Genomic DNA, 10,552 nt, shown 5'->3' with positions numbered 1-10,552 from the left:
TTATTTGTTTCAAAATAATAATAATAGTAATAATAATAATAATATTTGACAGAGTGTTTAGTAGCATTGGCTTGCTTTAGTTTGTATGAAAGAAACAAATATACCTAGTTTAGTATTGACTTTGTGTGCTTCAAAATGACATTGTATCTTACTAAGTATCTTAGATCATTTGAAATATGAATAATAAAATAAGAGTACATCATTTTTATCATCAAAACAGGTAATCATTAATGACCAAATAATCAGGCTTGTACCTGGGACATGCAGACCTTGGGAAATATATTTTTTTCCAGTTCCTGTCTACTTAGACATATGGAAACATCTAACTAACCTTGTCGGAACCATAATGGTGAGCCTATGTTCCATGAACCTATGGCAAGAGGAACATCAGTTAAACCGCATCAATGAGGCCCGGAACTTGCAAGACTATCTGTCCAACATTACAGATGGTGAGTGTTAAAAAGCTTCTCAGGCTGTGTGAGCCTCAGCCTAAGTCAACGGCACACTTCCTATACAGACCATCAGGCTGGCCCTCCCCCAGGGGTGAGGGACTCGGAGAGTTTCAAAGAAGACATTGTGCAGCATAGAGTTTGAACTATAGAACCAGAGGTATGAGCAGTGCCTGCCTGTGTGTAATAACAGAGATTCACTCAACTCAGAGAGCACACATTCCAGTTTTGAGTAGCTATGTGGAACCACGGAACTTCTTGTATTGCTTCATTGTCTGTAATTTCTAGTCTATCAACCCTAACTGAAGAATAGGCTTCATTAGGTAGCATCATTTCTTGTGAATTCTGATTGCTCTTGTCTGTTATTATTTTAAAGTTCTTAAGGGGAAATTATTTTACCTATTTCTATAATATATTTTCTTTATAAAAATAAGTCAACTAAAATAAAACACTACTTACATAGATATATTTAAACAGAAACATCCAAATCAAAAGCCTGAAATATTATTTAAAATTACTTGATAACAACACAGCATAGCCCTCTTAGTTTGACAACCAACCAGCATCCCACAGGAGTATAGAATAGCAGATTTCTCCTGTTTTACCTTTGCCTAAAACTGAACACTAGAGAAATACACCACTGGTACAACCTGGAGCACAGACACATGTTACATCTGCATTTACACCAAGAAACTACATAAAGTTGATCTTTACCATGCAAAAACTAAGAGTATAAGCCAGGTTGGGAAGCCATGTTTCAGTAGTTATATTAATATCCTATGAGATCCAATGCAATTTTGAGTAGATTAATGCTTGGCAAGTAGTATGTATATATGTGGGATTGTGTTAATTGATATTTCAAATAATTAAAGCATAGTTTAAGGAATACTTAAGCCTGTATATGTAGCTGAGTATTACATCTTATGTGAGGAGGGCTCTGGTTTCAAACCTGAGCACTACAAAATAAAACACTGAATCATTTCAAACCAACCTTATACAGAAACATGTACTTCCCTATGATTTTTCATAATGTGAATGTATTCTGAAAGAGATATAATATCAGATCTACCATGGCTGCTTCCTCCTCCAACTATGTGAAAGGGCATTAGCAACCGTCCTCTTGTTAGCCTGATTTTTCCATTTATCCATACATAGGGCACACTAATATTCTCAGAACACATCCTCAGAAAATTCTGCACACCCTAAAAGTAGGTCTAATGCTAAGAACTTTAATTTCCTTTCTGAGTTTCATTACAAATATTGATGAAAATGTCTCAATTCTGGAAATATTTGGCCCTTAGTCGAATATCGACTTCAATAGCATCGTGATTGTGATTTACCACAGTTAATAGGAATTATTCTATTTAGATGTTTAAGAGGCTTTTTTCATTTTCTTCATCAGGTTCAATCATAAATGCCTTAATCATTCAGAAGACATTACTGAATCAGATTGTATTAACTGCATAATAACAGAAGAAAGGGGCAATATGGAAATAAGCCAAATGCTATTAGGAAGGAACTAAGTCATTCCCTGTAATTCCTCTGTTGATTTGTTGAAATTGCTGATGTGACCTCAACCAGGATTTCTTCTCAGTCTTATTCATCAGCCTCTTCATGTTAGAAATGAACATTTATATTTTTGAATTATAAAGCATGGCCTATGTCAAGTTGGGGTTTCCAAATGGATAAGAGCAGAAAATTTAGGTTAGGTTCCAATATTAATATAAAAATAAATACAAGGTTATATACTTGCTTGAGTCTTTTCCTGGAGAAAGTGGACCATGATCTATTTTTCTCCTCACCCGGAACCAGAGAAAAATGAAGTAGCAGTTCTCCTAAACCAACAAAAACGAACCGATGAGTTTTGGAGGGCTAGTTACAAGAGAACAAGCCGGGGTTTGCTTGCAGGCGTAGGATGATGGAAAAGGAGTTGCATCTCTGGGAAGCACACAACACAGGTGATGACACACAACAACTACAACCCAGGGGCCTGTGCATGGTTTGCAAAAATCCCCACAGGTCTGGGAGGCAGGCAGCTTCATTCTTCTCCCCAGAATTTATTTCCTCTGTAAAGTTGTGGTAGGGTGCTGTGGGATGGTCTGTATGTCAAATGTGTTGCTGATTGGTCAATAAATAAATCACTGATCGGCCAGTGGCCAGGCAGGAAGTATAGGCAGGACTAACAGAGAGGAGAATTGAGAGAACAGGAAGCTGGGTGAGAGAGACACTGCCAGCCGCCACCATGACAAGCTGCATGTGAAGATGCCGGTAAGCCATGAGCCATGTGGCAAGGTATAGATTAATAGAAATGGATTAATTTAAGCTGTAAGAACAGTTAGCAAGAAGCCTGCCATGGCCATACAGTTTGTAACCAATATAAGTCTCTGTGTTTACTTGGTTGGGTCTGAGTGGCTGTGGGACTGGCGGGTGAGAGAGATTTGCCCTGACAGTGGGCCAGGCAGGAAAACTCTAGCTACAGTAGGGCCCTTTGTAGCTTGTTAGTTTCAAAAACTGCTTGAGGCCTGTGAATTCTTTTCTTTCTGGGTTTCATGAGCCTCCTGTCTTCTTCCTGGGGGGAATGCCTCAACTTTGGATGTTCTGAGCCTTGAGGAGCATCCCTCCAGACTAGAATGTTTCGGTTCAGAGATCACTGCTTTACAAGATGAGACAGAGATTTGTTGCTGTTGTCATGGCTTTGTAGATTGAACCCAGAGCCTTGCCCATGCTAGGCAAGTGATGTAACATAACACTGAACTCCAGCCTCTGCCAACAGAAACCTTACCATTATCTTAACACGTACTGTACATAGGAATGTGTTCTTCCCAATGAAGCTGAGGATTGATGGACAGCCATTAATGAGATAAAAAGTGAAAATCTGTATTGGCTGATGGTTAAGATTAGATTAAAATTATCACTTGTTTAAAATTTTCTTACAAGAATCAAAGGTGCCAGACTAATTTGTTTATGTCCAGAATTTCAAAGGAGAAAAAAAGAATCTAAAACTCCCTTTCTTATTTTATTTCATATAAACACATCCATATATTCCATATGTGGCTGATCCACAACCTGTTCGACTTGCTTTAGCAGAATCACACCTGTGTCCTCGGGCCTGTGGCTGGCAGTGGAAATGGTGTTGTTTGAGATTCGGCTTCTCCTTGCTTCTTCTAAACTGAACACCTTACGCCTGAAGCATTGTCTGGTGTTATTTTAGCATCTGGAACTGGTATTTCCAGATAAAATCACTGCCTTCACTTACCTCCTCTGTTCTCACCATCACCTCGCTCTCTGCCTCTGGGCCCCTCCTTCATCTACGCCTTCTTCATATTCCCTAAATTCCTCTCTCACCTCTCTCCTAAAGAAAACCTTTGCAGATGATTCTCTTTCTTGAGAAAAGTATTTTATTGTTATCTTGAATCTTTAACCTTTCAGAATTTTGCTTTTGAGCTTATTTGTTTTTACTATGTTATAAACACAAGAATGACACATCTTGGCCCAAGACCTCCTATTTTGATTCAATAAACAGGGAACAGTGTTCTGCATGTCTTTCCTTAACAATTTCAGTAACTGTTGTAATAAACCTTCCTTTTTTGTTGCTTATTTTTGCCATCTAAAGTATTATTACTGACAAATTCCTTAAGGAAATTAGGGCAGAATATTAATCATAAACAAGTAAGTGGCTTCAGAATATGACGAGTACTATAGATGTCATAAACAGCGTGATGGGGCAGAAGCGGTGCCGTAGATATGATCCACAAACTGATGATGGACAGAAGAAATTGAGCAGCTGTTTGTATGCACAGTCAGAGAAGGCTTTCTGAAATACATTAAATTTTAGTGGAAACCAAGTTTTTATTAATAATTGAATGTATTCATTTATTTTACACCCTAACAGCAGCTCCCCCTAACTCCTTTCCTCCCATTTCCTCCCCCTCCCCCCAATTCACTTCTGTTTCTGTTCAGAAAGGGGCAGGCCTCCCATGGCTGTCAACAAAGCATGCCATGTCAAGCTGAAGTAGGACTAGGCTTCTCCCCTGTTATTAAGGCTAGGAAGGGCAACCCAGTATGAGCAAGTTCCTGAGAGCCAGTCAAAGCCTTAGGGGCAGGCCCTGCTCCCAGCACTAGGACTCCCACAAGTAAACAAACTACACAACTGTCACATATTGGCAGAGAGCCTAGGTCGGTCCCATGCAGGCTTCCTGATTGTCAGTTCAGACCCTGTGAGCTCCGATAAGACCAGGTTAGTTGTTTCTGTGGGTTCTCTTGTGATGACCTTGACCACCCTGGCTCGTACAATCCCTCCTCCTTCTCTTCAGCAAAATTCCCCCAAGCTCAGCCCAGTGCTTGGCTGTGGATCTCTGCATTTGCTTCCATCAGTTACTGGATGAAGGATCTCTGACAACAATTGGGGCAGTTACCAATCTGAATGCAGGAGATGGCCAGTTCAGGCTACCTATCTATTATTGCTAGGAGTCTTAGCTGGATAGACCAATTTTTGTTTAGTGTTTGAATGTGAATATCGCCTATGAAAAATGTGCTTGTACACAATAAGGATAAAAAGATGTTCATCCATTTGGGGCAGTGCTCAGATTGGAAAGATAGGTAAGTATGAAATCCTATAGACTTCTGCAGGCAGGAGGAAAAGGACTCCATTTGCCAGCCGTGTGTTTAACAACACACCATTTCTCTGGCTTACATCAATTTCTTATTTCAATAAAGAGATAGATCCAGCTACTTACTGATTAATGAGTTTGGACAAAGCCAGAGAGTAGCTGTAAAACATAACAGATATTTAGAGCATATCACATACTAGCCACTTTTTCATGTGCTACATACTTTGGAAAGAGCTATAGGCTCCTGTGAGATGGATATTATCATTTATATTAAACAGACAGGGCTCTCAGTTAAGTAATGTTAAGTATATAAATGTTAAGTAATGTTCCCAAGATCACCCAAAACTCTAGCTAATCAGAGTCATGTGAAAATTCATCTTCTGTCAAGACTCCAGCTGCCTGAAGGTATGTCTGGTGCTGTGTGCTCTGTACAGCTTCCTCGGACCAAAGAATCATTACAGCTATGGTTCTTGTTCAAAAAAATGTTTCCTAGTCACCTACCAGACATCACATAGACAGAAGCGGTGCCACTTGTGATGAATTATTTCCCTACCAGCCCATAAATCTGGCCCTGGAGTTCCCCTGAACTTCAGTCACTAATGTACAAAGAGGCCCTGGTTTCCATAGGTGGTGCCCACCTTATCACATTTTATGTTTTAAGCATGTCTTAGTATAAATGTTGGCATGATGTAGAGCTGCTGAATGAACCTGCTATGAAGAGAGAGAGAACACCTGTTTCCCTTGCATGTGGAAGAAAGCGGATTGCCTTAGTTTGATTTTGTTCTGCCTTTATGAAAGCTACTCAGCAAGAGGCAGGGACAGATCTTAACCTAGTAACAAAAGAGGGTTTTTCCCTAGGTACATTTATGGGAATATTCTTCTATTGCCTCCTCTAACTCTGTAACGGGTTTTATGCCGTCAAAACTTCTGTTTCTTCACTTTCTCGTCCAGAGTATAATTTGTTCAGTATATTGCATATCTGGGATTTATAACAGATAGGGTTGACAATAGCCTTAATCTCATAGAATGTGATTAATATCAAAATAACCACACCAGCTGACTGCCTTAGAATTACTAACTTACCAAGTGAAAAGGCCATGGAGAATGAAATAGCGCTGTGGAGACGGCTCAGGAAGTAAAGTGCGCACTAGTATGGCTTCCAAGGAAACCGCTTTTAAAAGTCAGGCATCTATGGGACACCTTGCACAGCCGTGATGCAGGCGGAGGGGCTTGGACCTGCCTCAACTGAGTGTACCAGGCTCTGCTGACTCCCCATGGGAGGCCTTACCTTTTCGGAGGAGGGAATGGGGGGTGGGGAGGTGGGGAGGAACGCTGGGCAGGATGGGAGGAAGGAAGAGAGGGGGATCTGTGGTTGGTTCGTAAAATGAATTAAAAAAATTCTTAATTAAAAAAAAAAAAAACAGGCATCTTGGAGCAAACTTGGAATCCTAATGCTAGGGAAAGAAAAATAGGGAAGCCCTATGGCTCATGGGCCAGCCATCCTAGCCTACATGATGAATTTTGAGCCAATGGGAGAACTTGATTCAGAAAGCAAGGTTGTATGCTGGACAGATGGCCCAGAGGGTAAAGTGCTAATGAGCATAAGGATCTGAGTTCAGATCCCCATCCCCAGTGGAAAAGCTGGATGTGGTCACGTGTATCTGTAAGCCCTGCACGGAGAGCTGGAAACAAGATCCCTGGATCCTGCTAGCTCCAGGATTGGTGGGACACCTAGTCTCAGAACCATAACGTGGAGAATGATAGAGTAAGACAGCTGACCTTGACCTCTGGCTTCCTCACTCACAAGCACATATGCGCATATACATGTATAGCACACATACACACACAGAACATCACACACACACACACACACACACACACACACAGAGAGAGAGAGAGAACATCTAGACAGAGAGAGAAGGAGGAAGAAGGAAGAAAAGAGAGGAGAAAACAAAATGCAAATGACACACTTAGAGAAAACACTCCAAACCCAAATTGACGGCTAGTCTATAAATGTACACCTGCACGCATGTACACGTGTGCCCCTATACATGTATCTTTGTAACACAAATCTTAAAAGGTCTTATTAATAATAATGATTAAAAAACCAGGACCCAGATATCAGGGTGAAGGCTGAACAAGCCACAGCCACCTTCACCTCACCAACTCTTCAGCTGATCCTGTTTCCATGAATCCTCAGACTGAAAGCCTCTGAGTCCTCACCCCTGAGGGTCTCAGTTGAACTGCTGCTTAGTTCCTGTCTCCTCACACCTTATATACCATTCTCCACCCAGCCATGTTACTTCCTGGGATTAAAGGCATGTGTGCTTCCCAAGCAAAGGCATGAGATCTCAAGTGCTGAGGTTAAAGGCATGTGCCACCACTGCCTGACTCTGTTCCCAGTATGGCCTTGAACTCACAGAGATCCAGATGGATCTCTGCCTCCCAAGTGATAGGATTAAGGGTTTGTGCCACTACTGTCTAGCCTCTACGTCTAATCTAGTGGCTGGATCCGTCCTCTGATCCCCAGATAAGTTTATTAGGGTACACAATACATCACCACATATCTTTACATATATGGCCGCACACATACACACAGAAATATAGTTAAAAATTAGAGAATATGAAATGTCTTAAAACTGAAACAAGAAGATGCTTTAAATGAATGAGTCAATTTGATATATAATATCTTGCTTGACTTTATGATAAAAATGATTCATAATGTTTCTTTGTATATAAGCATACTTTCAGGAATGTATACCGCTGTATACATGATATGTTTGCTTTAATATGATTGTGTGTGTGTGTGTGTGTGTGTGTGTGTGTGTGTGTGTGTGTGTGTGTGTACACATACATATAAGGACAATGCATTTTTATATGGATAAAACAATAGAAATACACACTTCTCATTTTCTTAGATTTGCAAACACCATTGGAAAGTTCAAGTAATATTTTTAATGTTTTCTTAGTTTTCTTTTAGATATAAAGTATTACATCATTTCCCCCTTTTTCTCTCTAAACTCATGTAACTCCCTCGTTGTATCTCAAATTCATGACCTCATTTTAATTTAATTATGGTTAATTTATACAGTCTATATTACCTCAGATTGCTATCCCAAAATACAGAGTAGATTAAGGGAAACAGACAAGAGTAATCACTTGGTAAGACAGCAGGAGTTGTTCCAGGATAGATGTGAAGTAGGTGTGTCTGCATCCATCAGTATTGGGTGCATATAGATGGGAGTGTTGGGTTACAAGTTAAATGTTCACTAAAAACCTTTTGCATTGTATTTCCAGAAGCCAGTTTTCTATTCATAACCTTCTTTCCTGAAACAAAATGATTTATCCCTTCTCAGCAGCTAACCTGAGAGTAGGCAAGCATATATACTGGTGGCAGTTCTACTTGAGGAAAGTCCATAAGCCATAAGTTTAAGGATGGAAACCAATCATATCTATTGTCTTTGGTTTCCCTTTTTTTTTTTTTCTTTTCACATTATACCTTTGTTTGGGAGACCAGTATGCCTACATGGGACTTCAGAAGAAACATGCAGTTTACTTTTAGAGAGGCATTAGAGTCAGAGGTCTTGTCAAACTAGTTTGGCCCCTCGTTTTGCTTGTTTTGGTTTTCTGTTTAGATGTTCAGGATGCAAAATTTTCATTCATTTAAAGTATAAAATTCTATAAATGAAACCAAAAGTTTCATAATCGAATAACTACTAAGAGTTAAATAAAAGACAATTTCAAATTGCACCACTTTCTCCTAAGATAAATCATCTTTAGAACTTCTTTGTTCATTTAAACCATCAATGTTAAGTTCAAGTCAAGTCCCATCACTTAACAGCATTTTCTGAATCAGTGAAGTTAAACGTTAGAAGGATCATGTACAAGGAAGTTCACAGCATGGTTGTTCTTCCTATATAGATAAATGCAGGTATTTTAAGTTTGTAAACAATCGTAACAATACTTTGTCGTGGGGTTTGTCTCAACCCTTGACATGACCCTCTCATGTCGTGTTGCATGTTTTTTTTTTAAATAGAACAATAAATACTTCTATACATGAGCTATGAATGATGGTTTATTTGCCTTTCCAGGCTCTGATCTTCCTCAGATAGAACTCTAGCTCCTTGCCTTCTAGCACATAGCCATCTGCTCTGCCACATTGGCCTGGTCTTGAGGCAATACAGACAAGAAGCTTGCCCAGCTGGAACTGCTCCTCCAGAAGACTGCTGATTTTGGAGTTCTTTTTCCTTTCATCATATTTCTTTTTGGATTTTCTTTGACCGTTTTTTGTTTAATATTTCTTCTTCCTCAGGAGTCAGCTTGGCCCTCTTCTTGTGGCCCAAGGGCAGTGCGTAATGAGACTCATACCACTGTCAGTACAGTGTGCTGTCGATAAGTACAGTACTGTTCTTCACCAGGGTCTTGGTGCAGACCAGCTCGTTATTGGATGCATTGTAGACAACATCAATGATCCATGTTTTCCAACTCCAACACTCAGAGTCCCAGGTAAAGTTCCCCACATCCAATCTCAGGGCATGGTACTTCTTATGGCCTCCTCGGACTGGGACTGTGTTTATACTCTGAGGGCCAGTCTTAGTGTTGGCAGCAGGCCTCCCAGCTCATACTTCTGCTTCTTGTGGTAGGGCTTTCTCTTATCCACGTCTTGGGGCTCTTGAGCCAATTGTCTTGAGAGCTGCCATCACTCGGTGCTGGCTGGAAAGAGGCATGTTGCATGTTTTAAAAACACACTGTCAGGCTGGGCAGTAGTGGTGCAGGACTTTAATCCTAGCATTTGGGAGGCAGAGATCTCAGTGAGTTCGAGGCCAGCCTGATCTACAGAGTGAGTTCCAGGACAGCTAGGGCTACACAGAGAAACCTGTCTCAAAAAACCAAAAACAAAAAACCACATCGTCATGTTGTCTGTCTCCTTACCGCCTTCAAGCACTCATTTCCATTTTCTTCATTTTTCCTTCTCGCCTTAGCTTTCCTATTCTTACATTCCATCTTAAAACTAAATTTACTGGCATCAAAGATGTTTATAGTAATTATTGGGCAGTGGTGGTGCAGGACTCTAATTCCAGCACTCAGAAGGCAGAAGCAGGTGGATCTCTATGAGTTTGAAGCCAATCTGGTCTACAGAGCGAGATCCAGGACAGCCAGGACTACACAGAGAAACCCAGTCTCAAAAAAAAAGCAAACACACAAAGATATTTATCGTACGGTGCAATCCAAAATGCCTACCTAACTGGATGAAAAAGTAGGAACACAAGAAACACTTATGCACATGTTTAGAATGTTTTCTTAAAAGTAATTTCTCCATTCAACATAAAACTCTACCTTCTAATTATTCCACAGAGAGATACCAAAAAGTAACATTTTTGTACTTTCTCTGTATCCATTTTTAATATATCAGTTGTACACTCCAGAGTCCTCTTGATATGAGGGACTCTGTTGCACGTCATTGTAAGATATACTGGCATACTTAGCAATGCT

At 40.2% G+C, this 10,552-nt stretch overlaps 1 pseudogene; it reads right to left on the bottom strand.

The window, feature by feature from the left end:
• Nucleotides 1–9,134: 9,134 nt before the first annotated feature.
• Nucleotides 9,135–9,793, bottom strand: LOC128116073 (40S ribosomal protein S8-like; annotated as a pseudogene).
• Between the last annotated feature and the right edge of the window lie 759 nt (nucleotides 9,794–10,552).

This window comes from Peromyscus californicus, unplaced genomic scaffold, assembly GCF_007827085.1.
Source record: "Peromyscus californicus insignis strain IS unplaced genomic scaffold, ASM782708v3 Scaffold_1__1_contigs__length_55948999, whole genome shotgun sequence".
Taxonomy (NCBI): domain Eukaryota; kingdom Metazoa; phylum Chordata; class Mammalia; order Rodentia; family Cricetidae; genus Peromyscus; species Peromyscus californicus.
The sequence above is the reverse complement of the archived record's forward strand: the minus strand, read 5'-3'. Positions and strand labels throughout refer to the sequence as shown.